Below are 18,686 nucleotides of genomic sequence, written 5' to 3' on the forward strand. Positions count from 1 at the left end.
TTTTTTGTTATGTCTGTTCTGGTCTCTGTGCCTTGTGTTAGATATTGTTTAGTTAGCTGGGTAAAAACCTGGGAGCTCTGCACACCTGAGTTGGCCTTGTTTACTTTGGTTTTCTATCTAGAGTGACCCGGCTGGGCCATTTCCTTGGGATCTTGGGGTTGTCTAATGGCAGATTTTTTTTTTTTTTTTCTCTTTTTTGGGCTGGCTTGTCCTCTTGATTTCCTGTTTAGAGGATATGTGTCTGGCCGCTGATATCAAGGTGCTGAGGAGGGGGAAAGGAATGGAATTTTCAACATTCAGAATGTAAAATTTTACTGAATTTTGCTCTTTTCAATATGGCTTTCCACCCTTAGCTATAATTGGTGTCTCAGATACAATGACTTAAAAAACACATTTTTTTTCTAGTAAATAAACTACTGGTGTTCTGTCAGGTTTGGGTGAGGCAGCTGCCCGCCTGTGCCACTTGGGTGAGGTAATCCGAGGGTCTAACCACTTCTTTAAACAAACCTTCTTAAACAAACCAGCCCATCCATTCGCAGCTTCATCTTAATTCCCACTTCCAGAGATTTGTGGTCCTGTCACTTCCAAAGACTTGTAGAACTTTCCCAAGTCTTTTAGGATTGCTATGCATTTCAGGTTGCTTTTCAGCTTTTCAGCTTTTCTCATTGCTGACTTAGGATTCAGCTTCTTCCAGTCTATTAGGTCAGTTAACCTCTGATCTATTTGCTTTCCTGTGTCTATTTTTTTGCCATTGTCTCCTTTCTCATCTCTTCATCCCTGTAGGTGTATGCTTTAAATATCATTTACTTATCATTTTAAGGTGAGGTTTTGGGAGAGAGTGCAACTGATGTATGTGTCCAATATCCTACCTGAACTGGAAGTCTCCAGAACAGGGATTCCGAACCAAGGTCTCAGGACTCCTGGAAGAGTCAGAGATGGGCTTAGGTGCAGGGAGCATTCATACTCCCTGAAGCTGTATGAAAAATTATGTGTTTTATGTGTATATTCCCACCCTTGCTAAGTCTATAGCTTTTATCAAGTTCTCAAAGTGATCTGTGACCTCAAAATCTAAGTACCATTTCTCTAGAGGGCAAGAATATGTTACATTGGGAAGAAGATGGCATAGGCTTGAAGATACTCAAATTTAAGAAAATATCAGACCAGACCAAAACTTTTCAGTGCTGCTAATAGATGAAGTTTCCAATCACAGGGACTGAACATTCCTTGAAAACCAGTTCATTCTTGTTCATTGCACTGTATAGTCCTAGGTGCAAAGAACCCTTGCACTATCCCTGAGGAGAGAGCCCCCACGCGTTTGAAATCATAGGTGGAAAGTAACTGATGAAAACTTTGAGACTCTCCTTTCAGAGTAGCAGACTCAAATGCCAGAAGGTCATGGCGACGAGCACAATGACCCACACCATGCAGCAGAGAGTGGTGAGGACCGTGGTAAACCCCGGGGCAGGTGCCTGGCCTACAGGGGGCAGAAGTTACCCAGCATCAGCCACAGTGACTGCCATGTGGAAAGAGGAACCCAATGAGTGATCAGTAAATTTGAATTTCTAAGAGAAGCTGAATATCTAATTTCTAAAAGTTGGTATCTCCTTATCTCTCCTTCCTCAAAGTAAAGGCAAAAAAAAAAAAATCAGGTAGGTCAAACAAAACACACATGCAAACTAGATTTAGCTCGCAGACCATCTGCTGGAGATATCTGATCTACTCCTGTCTTCTTTTGCATATTGAGATCTTGCTGCCCAGAATGAGGATGCTTCCGTGTCAGTGTTACCCAAGAGAAGGTTCTAGACTGGTCTTTGGATCCCCAAGGGCAACTCTAGGTCCTTTGGATGGAAATGAACTACATGGATTTCTATCAAATTGTGCTCTCTATGCCACCGATAATTCATAAAAACTATTTCACTATAAAAAGCGTCCCATCAACAAGTAAAATAAGCATGGGACATTTTCAGAGAGGCTTGTTGTTGTTATTTCTGTTTAACTGCTAAACTCTTCATGGGATGAATGAGAATGTCCAGGACAGGAATCTTGCCTGGAGCATTTCTCAAACATATTTGACCAAGGAATGACCCCGCTCTCTTTTCTTCCTTAATGGTCACCATTGTTCTGAGAGATGCTAGAATTCCTTAGAACCCAGTTTGGGAAACAATGTGGCAACCTTTTCCCTATATGGGCCAAGTAGTAAATATTTTAGTCTTTGTGGCCATTCCATCTTTGTTGCAACTACTCAGCACTGTCACTGTAGTGCAGGGGCACTTTTTGTTTGTCTTTTGGAGGGGAGGTAATTAGGTGTTTATTTATTTATTTTTTAAACTAAGGTACCGGGGATTGAACCCAGGACCTTGTGCATGCTAAGCATGTACTTACCACTGAGCTATACTGCCCCCAGGGAGACATTAATCCTTACCTAGACTTCCAGGTGAGTTCCACAGAGTGTGTTGTTCCAGGGACCAAAAGCCCCTGATGGGTTTCAGAACCCTGCCCCGTCCCTGCCCCACCCTTTCCCATTCTGGAGCGCTTGCTCCCTAACGTCCTGCTCTCCATCTCCCAAGAACTGGTGCCTCGGAGATGAAAGCCAAGAAAACGCAATGAGCCATCGGCGGCGCTCACTCAATTGATTTTTACACAAAATTTGCCTTCATGCACGAAGGATGGAAAAATGATCCCATAAATAATAGATAACAAAAACAAATGCAGGGAGGAAATCAATAGTCACACACTTGGTACCGCAGGGAGACGGGAGAGGAAAATATGGAGCCCAGTCCGGCTAAACGGCCCCCCAGGGAACCCCTTCCTAGCACTTCCTGCTGGGGAGGGAGAGGCACATGTTGCCCTAGTGGGCCCCAGCTGACACTGAGCTGAGTCCCCGGGGAGGAGACTGGGAGGATTTGTCTGGGCTTCTCCCAATCTTTCAGAGTCAGTCTCAGGACACGGGAACCACATGCCCTTCAAGGATCCCCCTGAGCACCAGCCCACAGACCAGGGTACCTGCCCTGGTTTTTTTTTTTCCTGAGCCATCCATGGCCTCAGGAGCTCTATTTTTTAGAGATGCCAAAGGCTTTCGTGTTCTCTCTGAGGTTTCTCCCTTTTTCTATTCACTGCCAGTTGCCTCCAGGTCTGGTTATTTGCTCTGGTGCTACAGGTGCCCCCAGAGTGGCGTGGGGTTCGGGGTTCGAGTCCTGGTTCCACCACTTACTCTCTCTGGGTGACTCTTGGTAAGTCATGTAACCTCTTTGAACTCTAGTTCCTTCATTTGTAAAACGGGGCGAGTAAAATCTTTTATGCTGGCGTAAAATGACTCCATGGAGGGATTAAATGACTCGATGTGTATAAAGTGCCCAGCATATAGTAAATGCTCAAAACAGGGTAGGTAAAATCCCCTCACCTGATATCTGAGCTCCATTCCCTTCCTCCATGCTCACCTCCACCTACCCCAGGGCTTTGCCGCATCAGGATTGGACAGGTTCGTAGCCTCTTAATTAGTCTCCCTGCCTCTGACCTCTTTCGTCTTGGGTTATTGCTTCTCACAGTTCTCATCTTCCTGAAAAATATGTCTGATCACGGCATACCTTTTTTTCTTCTGTTTTAATTGTATTCAGTTTGTTTGACTGGTGGTACATTCACATGGTTCAAAATCAAAAAGGTGCAAAATTCCTTCTTCTTCTTGTCTTCCCATCGACCCAGCACTATTATCAATTTCTCGTGTATCCTTCCAGAGAAGCTGTATTAATTACAAGCATATATATTTCCTTACATATATGTGTATAAATGTGTATAAATACATAATTATGTGTATGCATTTTCATGTGTCCTTTTTTCTCAAGATGGTAACAAACTATGCATGCTGTTCTACACTTTTCTTTTTGTAATTCATATATCTTGGAGCTTATTTCCTCTCTCTTTTTCTTTTACAGCTTCCCATTGTGTTCCATCCTAGGGATGTACCAGAATTTATTCAACCAATCCCCATCAATGGAGTCGAAGCTTTCTTCTAGCCTTTTGCATTTACAGGGAATGCTGTGACAGGTAACCTTGTACATACGTAATTTCACAATTGATCTCTAGGGTTGGTTACTAGCTGTGTCATTGCTGGGTCTAAGGGAACGTGCATTTTTACTTTGAGATAGTACTAATTTGCCTTGAATGCACCCAACAGCAATGTGAGCAAGTACGTCTTCCTCCCCGCTCCGGCCAGCGCCCCAGGATGTCTTCAGCATGTCATGCAAGTTCCTTTACCTGTCCTTGCAGCCTCCACCCAGGGTGCTCAGACTCTGCATGGAGTCCCTACTGCAAACATTCAGAAGTATCACTGTTTCCCCACTGTGTCATATTCTTTCCCACTGCCATGACTTTCACATGCTGTTCCCTCTCTCTCCCTGGCAAAATTCCATTCATCTTTCAAGTCCTTACTCCAGCGCCATCTCCTCTGTGACGCTTCCCTGTCTCCCCTAGGCTGAGTCAGTCGGGAGCTCCTTCCTCTGTTCTCCCACGCTACACGCCATTTTTATAGCCCTCATCACACATGTCCTGTTGGTTTATGTCCTCATTCTCCGGGTCTTACCCATCTGTGTATCCTCAGTAAGGACTGTAAGCACTGAGTTAATATTTACTGGAGGGACGTGCCAGGTACTTTACTAAACTCTGCTGGGAAACAATGAGAAAAAAGGCAGGATCCTTGCTTCTGAGGAACTTGCAGAGCTTCTTAGAACTCTCTGACCTTAGATGAGTGGATGCCTCTTCATTTTAATAATTTCGGTAGCTGTTGTAGAATTCACGTGAATCCTGCAATGAACGGTACACAGAGGTGAGGGAAGGTGTGTGCACTCAGAGAGAAAGGAAAACGCATGTCAACCATCTTCATCTTAAATAGTTTTTTTTCCCCCTTCTTTTCTTCCTTTTTATTTCCTTCCTCCCTCCTTCCTTCTCTCTCTCTCCCCCTCTTTCCTCTCACCCTCTCTCTTCCTGTCGCTCCTTTTCTGGAACAGGTGAGGAAAATTGACTTGGCCAAAGTATATGGGAAACTCTCAAATGTCAGGTGCATGACAAAAACACATTGTCCTGCTTTCAGCTTCTAAGAGAACATATTTCACTTTAAGACCAAATCAGATCATTCCCAAGAAGAAGTTCTAGCAAATACAGTTTACAGTTCCAGAAACCACTCTAAGGTAAAGGAAAAGTTAGAAGAAGGAGAAAATATCAACCTGAGAAAGAAGTGAATCCTGAAAAGTGAAGTCGAGCCTGCCGGCACCCACACCATAACTGACCCGGGAGAGAGCGGTGAGTGCCTCGTTCTCCTGACTACCCGATCTGAAACCCCAAACCCAGCAGAGGAGCTTCTCCCTTAATGTGGATTATTATTTTATAAATTATTAAGAAGAGCAATATCTCTCCATTTACTGAATGTCATAACAAAAGAGATAGGAGGGAAACCAAGACATTGTCTACCCAAAGAGCCCAGCATTTGGACAGTGTAAAGTCACTAAATAATTCAGCAGCTATTTGAAAGTATAGTGTTTTGTAATTTCGACAGAACCATCTTAGTCTGGCTCTCCGTAGCGCAGAATTTTAAAAAGATGCTCGCCTTGGTGAAGATCTATTTCGAGGAGAAATGGGAGTCTGGTGGAAATGCTAGGCAGGAGAAAGAGGGCTGTCTAATTAGAGAGCCTCATGTTTACTCTGATTTTAAACTTTCATGAGCCTACCAAGGGTCTAACCATTTTCTAGTAACATCTCTGATTTTTTTTTCTGTGCCCACACATGTGTTCTCTAACTATACAGATCCGCACTCTGTATGCTCTTGGAAAGGGAAACCACGGTGTCTGAGGTGATTGTAGCATACTGAGAGAAAGAAGGACGGAGAAACCAAATGTAGCCCCACGAACTGCGGCAGTGAGGTTGACCGCGTCTGGTTTGTCTTGTTCAGAGCAAGAGGAAAACACACAGCAGCTCGATGATGCCTGGGAGAGGCTGCATCCTGAGAGGCCTGGGGTGAGAAGGGGCAAGGTGCAGGAGGGCTGATCCCAGAGGAAGCCACTGCTCTAATTTGTTTGTTTGCTTAGTTATTTCTGACCTTAACTACAGAGAGGATTTCGTACAGTTTACCATGATGCGCAAAATTAAAACAAAGCATTCTCAGAGTGTCTGGGAGGCAAAATAGCATTATAAATAAGAGAGCCCTGGGGTTGGTATCTAGGCTCTGCCATTCCCAGGCTCCATGACCTTGGGCAAGTGAATTCATCTCTGTGTGCCTCAGGGTCCCGATCTTTAAGATGCAGGTCATAATCGCGCCTACCTCCCAGGGCTGTTGTGAGGATGACACCGGAAAATAATGTAAAGTAACAGAACAACGCCTGGCACATGGTGAGTGCTCACTGTGTGTTGGTTACTATTGTTCTTTTGCCCTGAACCCCAAGAATGAGGGTAAGCAAGTAGCTACTTGCAGTTCCCCTGAACCCCAAGAATGAGGGTAAGCAAGTAGCTACTTGCAGAGAGCAGAGCTCTGTGTTTTATGTGGCTATTGAGTGAAGGCCTCTGTGCGTACTTATTGGCAAGACAGACTCTGGATGAGTTATGTAAGTGGCATCCCAGAGGTCCCGGCATGGATGCAAACCAATTAAGTTAAGCACTTACCGCAATCACAAGTGCAACTCATAGGTTTAGAAGTGGGAAGAGAGGATATGTGAACTCGGCTCTGCAGTACTTTGCTCTGTCAAGTCTGCTAGAAATATAGCTCATGAATTCTTCCCTCTTGCTCTGGAACACGTTTTGCCTAATGAAGAATAGAATTCTGGATCTGGTTTTTTTTTTTTTTTTTTTTTTATCTAGCTCTGCAATCTTGGACATCTGTTTATACTCTCTGAAGACTCAATTTCTTTATCCATTAAAAAAAAAAAAAGATTCAGCACAGGAAACTGAAATCACCTTAAGAATTTTGAAGCACAGAGATTTATTACTGGGAATGAAGCACTTATAAAATTATTTGAAGGGCTGAAGGCATGGGCTACATTGGGCATGTGGGAATGACTCTCAGAATATCATGGGAACTATGACCTTTGTCACAATTGGGACAGTGAGTAACTGGCAGCTTGCCACGGAAACAACTGAGGTCCAGAAAATACCATCTTGGCTGCTGTCCAGAGATCGGGAAAGCCTCCACTGGCAGCATGACATCCAATCTGGACACTGGACCATGAAAGCCAGCTGCCACTACCACTACCACTGCCTCTGGAAACTGGAGATGAGACGTTAGTATCTCCATACACTTTCTGCCAGCTGAAAACAACAAATAGAGCAGGAAATTGCCCTTGACTTTTTTTTGCTGCCTTCTCAATCTTGCCTGAGTGCATCTACTTCCTGAAATCTCTCTCACATCTAGAACCCTAGCTGCAAGGGCATCTGGAAATGAATCATTAGCTTTGTAGCCTCTCCAAAACAGGAAGCTACCTGAAAGAATATGGAAATTGATGCCGAGTACCAACTGCCCATATCCAGCCCAGAAGCTAATAATAGTAACTAGCCATATAGAGTTATTGTGGGGATTAAAGAAGTTGATGGAATAGTTTGAACACTAGCAAAAAGTAGGCAATTGATACAATAATTATTTCTAACACCACTCTTGCAGTGGGATAAAATGCTTCACCTTCTAAAGATACCTGAAGAGAATTATTCTTTATTCAAATGCTGGGCTGAATTTCCTGCAAGGATGGGAGAATCCTCTACCAGCTCGTTGTCCTCAGTGGCATCATGGTTCCCTCCCTACCTGAGGTCATAGCACAGGTGCCTAGAAGAGCCCTCCTTATCTATATGCCAGTGCTTCAGGGAACCTTTCCCGGCCATTCCTTTTGTTCTCCATGCCCCCTCTATTCTGGACCCTACATTTCCCATCCTCTTGCTTCAGGGCAAATTCTCTGCTTGCCCCTCTCATAGTGAGACCTGAATAGAAGGAATTATTTGCTTCACCTTGGTTTTATCTCCAGCCAGTACTGTTCCTACTTCATACCCAGCCCAGGCCTTCGAACCCTGCACTAAGCATGGAGCCTAAGACCCCTGCTTGTCATCGAAGAAACCGTAAATAATTAGGTAAAAGATGGATGAAAGTACTGAGAATTTCACAACAAAGCTCTAACAAAACAGATTGGTCTAAGGCAGACACATAAGATAAATCATCTTCAATGTCTTCCAATCCCCATTTTTTGTTAAGTATATTCCATGTATAGACTGAACTTGAGAGTTGCCTTTTTACTTGGGATCATAATAGACATTCTCAACAAACCCTACTTGTTGTACATCTCATTTTATTTGGGGATTTATAAAGTGGCCAGTTGGCTCAGGGATTCTCTAGACTGCCTACACCTCAGCTCCGCTCGACTGAATTAGAATCTCAGGGGGAACAGCGATATATCTCAAAGCTCTCCAGAAATTAATTATAATGTGCATAGAGATCTATATTCAATTTCTTGTAATGAGCTGTAATGGAAAAGAATTTTTAAAATATATATGTATGTATATCTATAACTGAATTGCTTTGCTGTACAACTGAAACTAACATTGTGAATCGACTACAATAAAAAATAAGAATTTAAGAAAATAAAAATAAATAATAAATAATAATAGGATAATAATAGCTACCTCAGAGAGTTGTACTGTGACAGTTGATTGATGGCATATATAAAGTATCTGGCATATTAGAGATGAAAAATAAATTTGGTCTACTCTTACTATTATTGAATTATTATTTATTCATTGGCATAGTGTTTATAAAACAAGGTGATGTCAGCAGGTACATAAATTGGACTTTCTCAGGTCTGTGATCAATGGAAGAAATTAAAATGTGTCCTTTCCAGGAAACTGTGGAATACTACTTGGCATGGAATAACCCTAATGGAAATTTCCAATCAGGATGGCAAGGTTAGGGTTACCTGCTGGGTTTGTTTATCTAAGTGGAACTGCTCCTGCTTGTGAGCTGCAGAACCGACGGAACAGGTAACAGGTTCTCAGTTGTTCGCTCCATCACTTTTCGCAGGCACTGAATTGCCGAAGTTCATTATACGAATGAGGCCAGTATAGACACAGGGAGAGAAGGGGTGATGGAAAATCCAAGATGTTTTAAATGCCATATGTTCACAGCAGCGTGAGTGAAGAGCTTGAAAATTTGGAAACAACTCATGTGTAGCCATACAAAAATGCCAAAGTAAACCATGGTGTCTTCACTCTAATTCAATGAGCTTTAATGAATACTTAAATGTGTGCCTGGCGCTGAGCTAGTGCTATGAAGAAAAAGATAAATAAGACATAGGCACAGCCCTCAAAATGTCGAGGACCCCTGGGGAGACCGATAACTAAAGAGATGATTATTAAACAGTGCTATTAAAACTAATGGCTTTTGGCAGGGGGAGGCTACAGCTTAAGTGATGGAGCGCATACTTAGCATGCATGAGGTCCTGGGTTCAATCCCCAGCACCTCCTTTAAATAGAAATAAATAAATAAACCTAATTATCTCCCCCTCATAAAAAAAAAAAAAGAACAACAACAAAGTAAAATAAAGCGGCAACATTTACTTATTAAAAGAAGTAATGGCTTTTGGACTATTTGACAACATTGAAAGAATAAGGAGACACTAAGTTAAAAAAGATACGAAGTGGCATAGAGAGCGTAATTCTCTTGATATTAAAATATACCTAGAGAAAGATGGAAAAGAAATACAATATATTAAATCATTGTGCTGTACACCTTAAACTTATACAGTGCTGTAGGTCAATTATTTCTCAACAAAACTGGAAGAAAAATACAAAGGGCATGGGACCAGAAAAAAAAGAAAGAAAAGAAAAAAAAATGAATGGATTAAGATTCCTGCAATCCACAAATTAGAGAAAACTTACCCTTATACTATCAATGTAAGAAGTTCTAACTAATAAAATGAATGTGTTTTAAAAATTAATTAATTAGTAATACAGCATATAAAAATGCTGGCTGGTAATTTTGTTAAGTTGGTGGTCTTGTGGTTAGATTTTCCCCTGCAGTTCTCTAGTTCCAAAGTTTCTCTATTTTTGATATGTATTTTCTTAATGAAGAATTTACACATAAAATATTCTGTAAAGTCTTGAAATCACACAGAAATGATCCACCTTCTCTGTCCTCACTGGCCCCAGCTTCTTATTTGCCTGTTTATATTTCCTGAGAGCCAAGACACAAACTTGGGAGGAGATATCTTCTATGGGAGGCAATCCCAGGGAGACTGACTCAAAGAATGAAGAGTCCATCGACAGATAACTGGATGAAGAAGTTGTGGTATTATATATATAATGGAATACCACTCAGCCATAAAAAATAATAAAATAATGCCATTTGCAGCGACATGAGTGGACCTGGAGATTGTCATACTAAGTGAAGTAAGCCAAAAAGAGAAAGAAAAATACCATATGATATATCTTATACGTGGAATCAAAAAAAAAAAAGAAGAAGAAAAGGACACAAATGAACTTATTTACAAGTTCAGGGCTCCTCATTTCTGTTTGTTTATCAACAACTTAGAAACCTGGAAGGCAGGCTTATCACATTCAGGGATAGCACAGAGTTGAGAGCTATGAAAAAATTCAATGAGTATCAAGTTCTTAAATATCTCAAGATGTTGGCAGCGTGGACCAGATTTAAGGACGGCATTTAAATAGTGAGAAGTGCAAATTCAAAACGTATATTTAGTTCCAAATAAACAAGTATAAAGGCAAAGGACTGGAAAACATGGTTTAGCAGAAGAAAATTTTGTGCAATGAAATACATATGGGTTTGAGTTAAGCCTAAACATAAAATGGGAACCAACAGAAATTTCATTTCCTCTCACACTGCAATGTCTGCATTAAATGTGAGGAATATAAGGCCCAGGGTATTCTGAATGAACTAGCCGCAGGACTGCTGGGCTGGGATGCGGGCACCACCCCCTTGAAGTGGGGCACAGACCACGTGGAGTGTGGGTACAGGAGAATCACCAGTGTTGGCCCCCAATGATGGGGAGGCAGAAACCATTCACTTTGGGCTAAAAGGACTGCAGATTTTAGCCTAGAAAGAGAAGCCCTAGGGAGTCGGAAGGGGAGGGGAAACACGAGTCTTGACTTCAAATTCTCAAGGGCTCTGGAGGAGAAACAGTGAGAGGCTGTGGCATTATGGTAGAAAGCATGGGGTAGAGACACCTGGATTTGTTGGAATCCCATTCCGATATTTACTAATGGCGCTGGTCAGGTCATGTGTGAAATGAGAACATTAATGACACCTGTGTCACATGGTTGTGTGTGGATTCAGTGAGATGTGTATATAAATTGCTTAGCATAGTACCTACCCACGTACATGCTCAAATAATGATGATAGTTAGAAACCTACGTGAAAGAGGAGTTGGGCTTGGTCTATGTGGCCACAGATTGGTGAATTAAGAGCTAGAAGCTAGTAATTTGATCTTAATCTACAGAAGGCGTCGGCACCATCAGGATGGTTTAAAAATTGGACAGGCTGCCTTTGGAATAGTGAGGTCCCTGACCCTGGACGTGTGCGGTTAGCCAGATGCTGAACCCTTAAAGGAGATTCAGGAGCCCTGTAAGTCTCCCACATCTGAGGTCCTCACTGGGCCTTTGCTGCCCCATGCCCGGCATGGAGTCACCGGTGGGCAGAGTTTCCATGGGAACCACGAAGGGCTTAGAATTGTGTCTGAACACTGCATCCCAGAGGAAAGAGATAAGCACTGAAGCCGTTTTCCCCATAATAGTATTCATTTTTAAAAACTGTCTAATTAAATATTAACCCCAGAGATGGAGCATTACGGGTCTCTTATGTAAACTTCGTATATCTCATAACCATCCGGGAAAGGACGTAGGTAGAACATCCCGAGGAAATTAAATCTGTCTCCTTCATGCCATCACTAACGGCACAGTGGGCCGTCCTGGGCTCACGGCCCTCTCTGTTTCCTTTATTGACCACAGGTGCTTGGGAGGCAGGTGGGGGTGGGAAGTGTCAGGAGGGAGGGCCCTGGGCCAAAGCTGACATCCTCTTTGGCCTATCTTGCTTCTCCTTCTAACCTCCCACTTTTTCTTTCGTCTCTGGAATCCCAACATACTGGATTCTCGGGAAGCGATGCAGGCAGGAGAGGTAGTGCGGGTGGCTAAAAACTTAGAGGAGAGAGGTAAGTGGAAGACAGGAGCCTTCCATGGAGTAGTTGGGAATCAGGAGATGTGGATTTTTGCCTTAGCCTTGTGATCTTGGACAAATTCATTGATCTTTCTGGGCTCCTTGGGGGGTAAAACAAGAGGATTTGAACTACAGCTCATGGATTCCTTGAGCAAACATTTTTTGAGCATCTCTGATGTGCCTGGGATACAGTTAGGAAAAAGGCCCAGTTCCTGTCTTGGAGGACCTCACGGTATAGCTCACAGGGTCTCAATCTGGGATCCACATACCCCTTGTGGTCAAGGAATGCCCTTCAGGGGATCTGCAAAACCGTTACCTTTGCACTCTAAGTTTGTGAGTATGTGTATATTTTGGGGGCTGGGTGCAGGGAAGTCCTCTACTTTCATCAGATTCTTAAAAAAAAAAAAATTTCCCCATTAAGTTCTTACAGGGACCCATGACTCTCCAAACAATTGAGAATCCCTGGTTCTCTTGCAGTTCTCTGTGATTTGCGTGTCCTTTATCATCTTTGCATGTCACCTGTGTGTAAGTTAATTTTTCTTTCAACTAAAATTGAACGTAAGAATGTATCTGCTTTTACAACAATGTCCATGAAATTGTAAGCATGGGTTTGGTGCGTGAGATACATTTCTGTCTCTGTCTCTGTCTCTGTTTTCATTTCTATCTCGAGCTCTATCAACTTTAAAATAAATACAAATCCGTTAAAATATAAGGTGCTCCTCAGCGTACCACCCCTCAGGCTCCGGGAACCACCCGCAGGGCGTATCCCGCCAGCCAGCGGCCTTTCCCCAAATCCGTTTCAGCTGCGGGCTCCTCGGGCGTTTCCCACCCACCTTCCACCCTCTCCCTCCTCCCACCCTCTCCCTCCTCCAAGCCTTCTTTGGGGCCAGTCAAGGGGCAGATACTAATGTCCCTCCTCTCCACATTGTCTGAGGCAGCTGCCAAACTCCAGAGTTGCCCCCAGACCCCAGGCTCGCAGCCGGGGACCCCGCGGCTCCACCGTGAGGGGCCCCTCCCCGCTGCCGCCGGGGCTGCGCCGCCGGCCCGGCCGCCGACCGCCCGGCTGCCTTCCGCGTGAGTGACAGGGGCTGGCGGAGGGCTGGCAGTGAGGGGAAGCGGTCCTGACACCCGGGCTGTGTGCGGCGCGCTAATTACACCGATGTGGGGTCTGGGCCGCTCGGTCCTTTGCTCAGAGGAAGGATGCGATGCAGGCGCGGGGAGCGAGCGGCACTACAGAGGAAGCAGGGGAACAGCAGCACCTAGGCGCATCCATAATTTATAAAACGCCAGCAGCAACAGAGGCAAAGAGGGACCAGAACCAGGAGAACAGAATAGCATAAAGCTTTTTAATGGTCTTTTTCTATTAATGTCAGCTGGGCGACCGTTTTTCAAGTGGGTGGAAGGGTTCCAACGCCCCCACAGTTCAGTCACAAAAGCTAAATGTTCCCATTTACCCCTCCTCTCCCAGCTTTATGGAAGCGCTGAGCTGTCCCCTAAGCCAAATGGGATATTTGAGGTTCAAGTGGGCTCTGATCCTCCTAGAGAAAGAAGCTGCCTGCTCTCTTAAAGGTGTTTCTAGCAGAAGACTCGAAACGGCTCTCTTCTTTTGTAATAACAATATCCCCAGCAATTCAGTATTTTGACCATTTGTAGAAGGCCCTAGAGCATAGACTTTAAGAGCACTGGCTCTGGAGTTGAAGCTCACCAGTCGTGAGACCTTGAAAGCGTCCTTACTCTCTGTGCCTCGATTTCTTCACTTACAAAATGGAGATGAGAAAATTATTTACCTCTTGAGACTATTGGGAGGATTGGATGATGATGTACATTAACTTAACCCAACAGTAAATGCTTGTTATTTTAACTCTTTCCAAGTGCTTCCAAATTCAGTCTTCTGTTTTTCTTCTATGCACATTCCCCCAGGAGTAACTGCTTGGCTGAAGCGGGATATGTTTTACCCATGCATGTTGAAAAATTGTTTTTGCTATATTAGTATCTTTAAACAACTTCCTATTTTGGAGATTTGTCCATGTTGCTACATGTAGCTCTGGCTCATTTATGAGTTCCATTGTATGATATCCCATAATTGATTTTTCTGTTCTTCTATTGCTATTTAAAATGTATAATAATTAGGTCATTCCAATTGTTTGCTTTACTCATAGCCCCCATTCTGTCTGAATCTCACCGCCCCCACCGCCAATTCTTTGTTTCATGGATTTTTCACTTGGTTTTCTGGTAAGGTGCTCACACCAGGCCCCCAGAATTATTTTCCAACTGAATCAGCATTTCTTAAGCATCAGACATAGAAAAAAAAATCCCTGACTAATATTTTCTTCCCACACGCTTTCTGGAGGCAAGTTTTCTCTAAGAGTCTTTTCTTATCCAGGAACACCTTGGAATCCAGGACATCTCTTATGCCCAGTGTATACTCATAAGTAGCCTGAGTCGCTGAACACCAAAACTGGAAAAATTATCTCATATCTTAAGTAGGGAAAAGGTAAATGCTCTCACTTATACTGAACAACAGCTAAAAATCCCCAAAAGTGCTGTGCAGATGTTTTAAGATCAAAGAAAATTTAAGGGCTCAGTAGATGGAATTAGGCCTACAGAACCAAGAGCAGAGCAGAACAGTAAAGAGCTAGAAAAAGGGGGGGGGGGGGAGCCAAAACCTAGAAACATCCCTGGTGACAAAGGGAAGAGAAATTGATCCCCAAGCAGATATCCACTAACCCCAAACCTTTGATCTTTGGTTTGGATGCCAAGAAGATTCATTCCAGTGTGTATGACTTTCCCAGGGCTGCTGTAACAAAGCACCGCAGGCTGGGTGGTTTAAACAACAGAAATTGATTGTTTCCCAGGTCTGGAGGCTAGAAGTCCTAGATCAAGGTGTTGGCAGGGTTGCTTCCTTCTGAGGGCTGTGATGGATAATCTATTCCTGGCCTCTGAGCTTCTGGTGCTTTTCTGTCAGTCTTTGCTATTCCTTTGTTTGGAGATGCTTCATTCACCCCAATCTCTGCCTTTATCTCCGCCTTCTCCTTGTGTGCGTATCTGTCCAAATTTCCCCTTTTAATATGGACACAGCAGTCTTAACCTGATCATCTGCCAAGACCCTACTTCCAGATAAGGTGACATTTACCGGTACTCATGGTTAGGACTTCAACTTTTCTTATTGGTGGACACAGTTCAATTCATAACACAATTTATGGAGAGCATTTTAGAGTTCCACTAGATTTTTTTAGACGTTCTTGCTTTTCAGAAGGATTCACCTCATTTGTCCACACAAAAACTTGTACATGAATGTTCATAACAGCATTGTTCATAATAATCAAAAAGTGAAATAAATCCAAATTTCCATCAACTAATAGATGGATAAACAAACTGTTTTATAGCCATACATGGAATATTATTCATCCAGGAAAAGGGAGGAAACACTGATACATGTTGTAACATGGGTAAACCTTGGAAAATTACATTAAGTGAAAGAAGCCAGACACGAAAGGCCATGTAGCCTATGATTCCATTTACAGGAAATGTCTCAAACAGACAAATCCTTACAAACAGAAGGTAGATGAGTGGTTGCCTAGAGCCTGGGGTGCAAGGAATAGGGAATGACTACTAATAGGTATGGGGTTTTTTGGGAGGAATGATAAAAATGTTCTGAAATTGGATAGTGGTGATTGTCTCATAACTTGCAAACATACTAAAAACTACCAAATACTATACTTTAAAAAGGTGAATTTTATGGTATATTAATACCTCAACAAGAATAAAAATTTTTTTAAGAGAATTCACCTAAATGAGCCAGATTCCTTTAATAAACAGTTCTTGTAATTCTTGGAAAAACTGAGCAAAAATAGGGCATCTGTATGCATAGATAAAATCAGAGTGTTAGGGATGGTTACCTCTCAGAGGTGAGATTAAGGGTCATTTTTTGTGTGTTTTTCTTTATTCTTTTTCTCTATCTTCCAAAATTTCTACAATAAACATTTTCTAATTTTACAATTAAAACATTTTTTTAAAGAATTATTTTCAAGTGGTGTTTCACATAGCTAGGGAGCCCAGAAATTTAAAGAAGTAAAACTAATAATAACTGCTCAAATTCACTGGATTTTTTACTTTGTGCTCAGTAGTGTGGGTTCTTATTTATTGCTCACTAAGAAAAGAATCAACTCTGTTTTACACACATAGAAAACAGGATTCAAAAACACTAAGTATATGCTTAAGGGGATGTAACCAGTAAAAAGTGGAATTGAATTCAAACTCAGGCTGGCTGCTTTAAAAGCCAGAACATTTCACTGCCACATTATCATGCTGCTAAAGACTGAAGCTTAGGCAACAATGAAGCCATTCTGAACTCATTAACCAATGGCGAAATGAGTATGAGTTAACTGAACAACAGCAAAATGAATGGGAAAAAAAAATCCCCAAATCATTTACATGTGTCTTTCCAGAAACACATCTTTTTGCAAAATAAAACTCCTGTTTAAGGAGTCTTATTTGCCTATAACCCTTTTGCTCAGCAGCTACTTCCCCATGATGAGTTAAGAAGAGAATGATCTTGACATTTCTTTTTGCACACAATTAAGTGATAACTGGGGTGCATAGAGGACAATTGTAGTCTGGGAGAAAGAGGAATTGTGTGAACTTATTTACTACAAAGACATTAGGACTCTCAGCCAGCTGCACGTGCCCAGCACAAAGGAAAGTGGGTATTTGATAGCTCTCCAGTTCTGCCGTCTGGGGATTCAGCCAAATGGAATCATCCCGACTCAAAACATACTTTGGGGTCTGAATTTTCTATTTCGGCTGTCTCCACTAATCAAATGAGCCAGGTAAGAGAGGTGGGGAGCTCAGGTGCTCCAACCATCACTGTCCCAGGTTGAATTTTGGGATTTGAAACTCTCATTTGGAAGAAGGAGAAAGATTGGCCAGAGAGATGACAACAGCATGGTCTGCTATAGTGTCCGAGGATTTGTCTGTATGTTTAAGCCCAGGAAGGAGATAGAGAAGGAAGAGGGAGGTAGAAATCATCGCCAAAGAAGGAGTGTTGCTGGTGACACTGCAGGGAGTCTTGGTTTGAATGAGTATCGTTCAGGGATTGACTGTATCCGGTCTTAGAGGCAGCTGGGTACTCCAGGACTTGACTCTCCTAGGGGCTGTGGTGGATGTCCAGCCTCTATTCTCTGTTCCAGCACCTCACTTTTCCTTGGGGGAACATCCAGCCCCCGTGTTGATGAAACTATCAATCAAGATGTCTTTGGCTCTCTTGCACAAAGTAGGTTTGTGACCCAAGTTGGCCACACTGTTCCCTGAGAGTGCTACCTTCAAGAGATGGTTCTTATCAGTTCCTGCCACGTAGATGCCCCAGGCTGCTTTGCTTGGTGCCTTTTCTGGTGTTTCAAGCTTTGTGTGTCTGTTTGTGTGAGCTCTTCCATGGCCATGTGATAAGTGTCTTCCCCTTTTTTGGCCTAAGTTAACTAGTTAGGTTTTTGGGGGTTTTTTTTACCTAGCGGATGAGTCCCTACTATGTAAGCTTTCCATTTCGTGATGCTTCAGTGGTTGAAGAGAAACTTGACGTATTTGGAAAGCATTTCTAAAGGCAGTCACAAAAATGTTGAGTAGCTGATGGATTTGTGGGGCCTACTTAAACATAATTTTGTTTCCCAGGAAAGGAAATTTGAGCTGACTTAGAATAACCGTCTTTGGCTGAGTCTGTGTTCTCAAACAAGCTGGAGAATTGACGAAATTATCTTGGAAACTCATGTGAAAATGCTTCCCCTGAGGTATTTTAACACCTAAGATGAAGGTACCTTTTAAAAGAATTTGCATGAAGATTGGCACCCAATTCTCCATTTCATTTATTTCTTTTTGCATGTAGGTATAGCAAACTTCTGTCAAATAATTGTTTACATTTATTGTCTACAATTTTTCATCTCCATGTCATTTATTTATTTATCTATTGACGTATAGTTGATTTACAATATTGTGTTAGTTTCTGGTGTGCAGCATAGTGATTGAGATACATATATATGTATATATATTCTTTTTCATTATAGATTTTTACAAGATACTGAATTTAGTTCCCTGTTATAGTGTAGGACCTTGTTGTTTTTCTATTCTGTATCTCCCAAGTTATCCTTCCCCCTCTTTCCCCTTTGGTAACCATAAGTTTATTTTCTATGTCTGTGAGTCTATTTCTGTTCTGTAAATAAGTTCATTTGTGTCAAATTTTTTAGATTCCACATATAAGTAATATCATAGGATATTTGTCTTTGTCTGTCTGATATACTTCACTCAGTATGATAATCTCTAGATCCATCCATGTTGTTGCAAATGGTGTTATTCTTTTTTATGACTGGATAATATTCCACTGTATATATATACTACATCCTCTTTATCCAGTCGTCTGTTGATGGACATTTAGGTGGCTTCCATGTCTTCGCTGTTGTAAATAGTGCTGCTATGGGCATTGGGGTGCCTCTATCTTTTCAAATTAGGGTTTCCT

General features: G+C 42.3%; 1 long non-coding RNA gene across 1 annotated transcript; it reads left to right on the forward strand.

Moving 5' to 3' along the window:
* Nucleotides 1-3,930: 3,930 nt before the first annotated feature.
* Nucleotides 3,931-8,690, forward strand: LOC123618222 (uncharacterized). Its single transcript, XR_006726627.2, has 3 exons — nucleotides 3,931-4,041; nucleotides 5,001-5,292; nucleotides 5,794-8,690. It is a non-coding gene; the product is annotated as an uncharacterized LOC123618222 (long non-coding RNA).
* The last annotated feature ends 9,996 nt before the right edge of the window (nucleotides 8,691-18,686 follow it).

Source organism: Camelus bactrianus, chromosome 3, assembly GCF_048773025.1.
Source record: "Camelus bactrianus isolate YW-2024 breed Bactrian camel chromosome 3, ASM4877302v1, whole genome shotgun sequence".
Taxonomy (NCBI): domain Eukaryota; kingdom Metazoa; phylum Chordata; class Mammalia; order Artiodactyla; family Camelidae; genus Camelus; species Camelus bactrianus.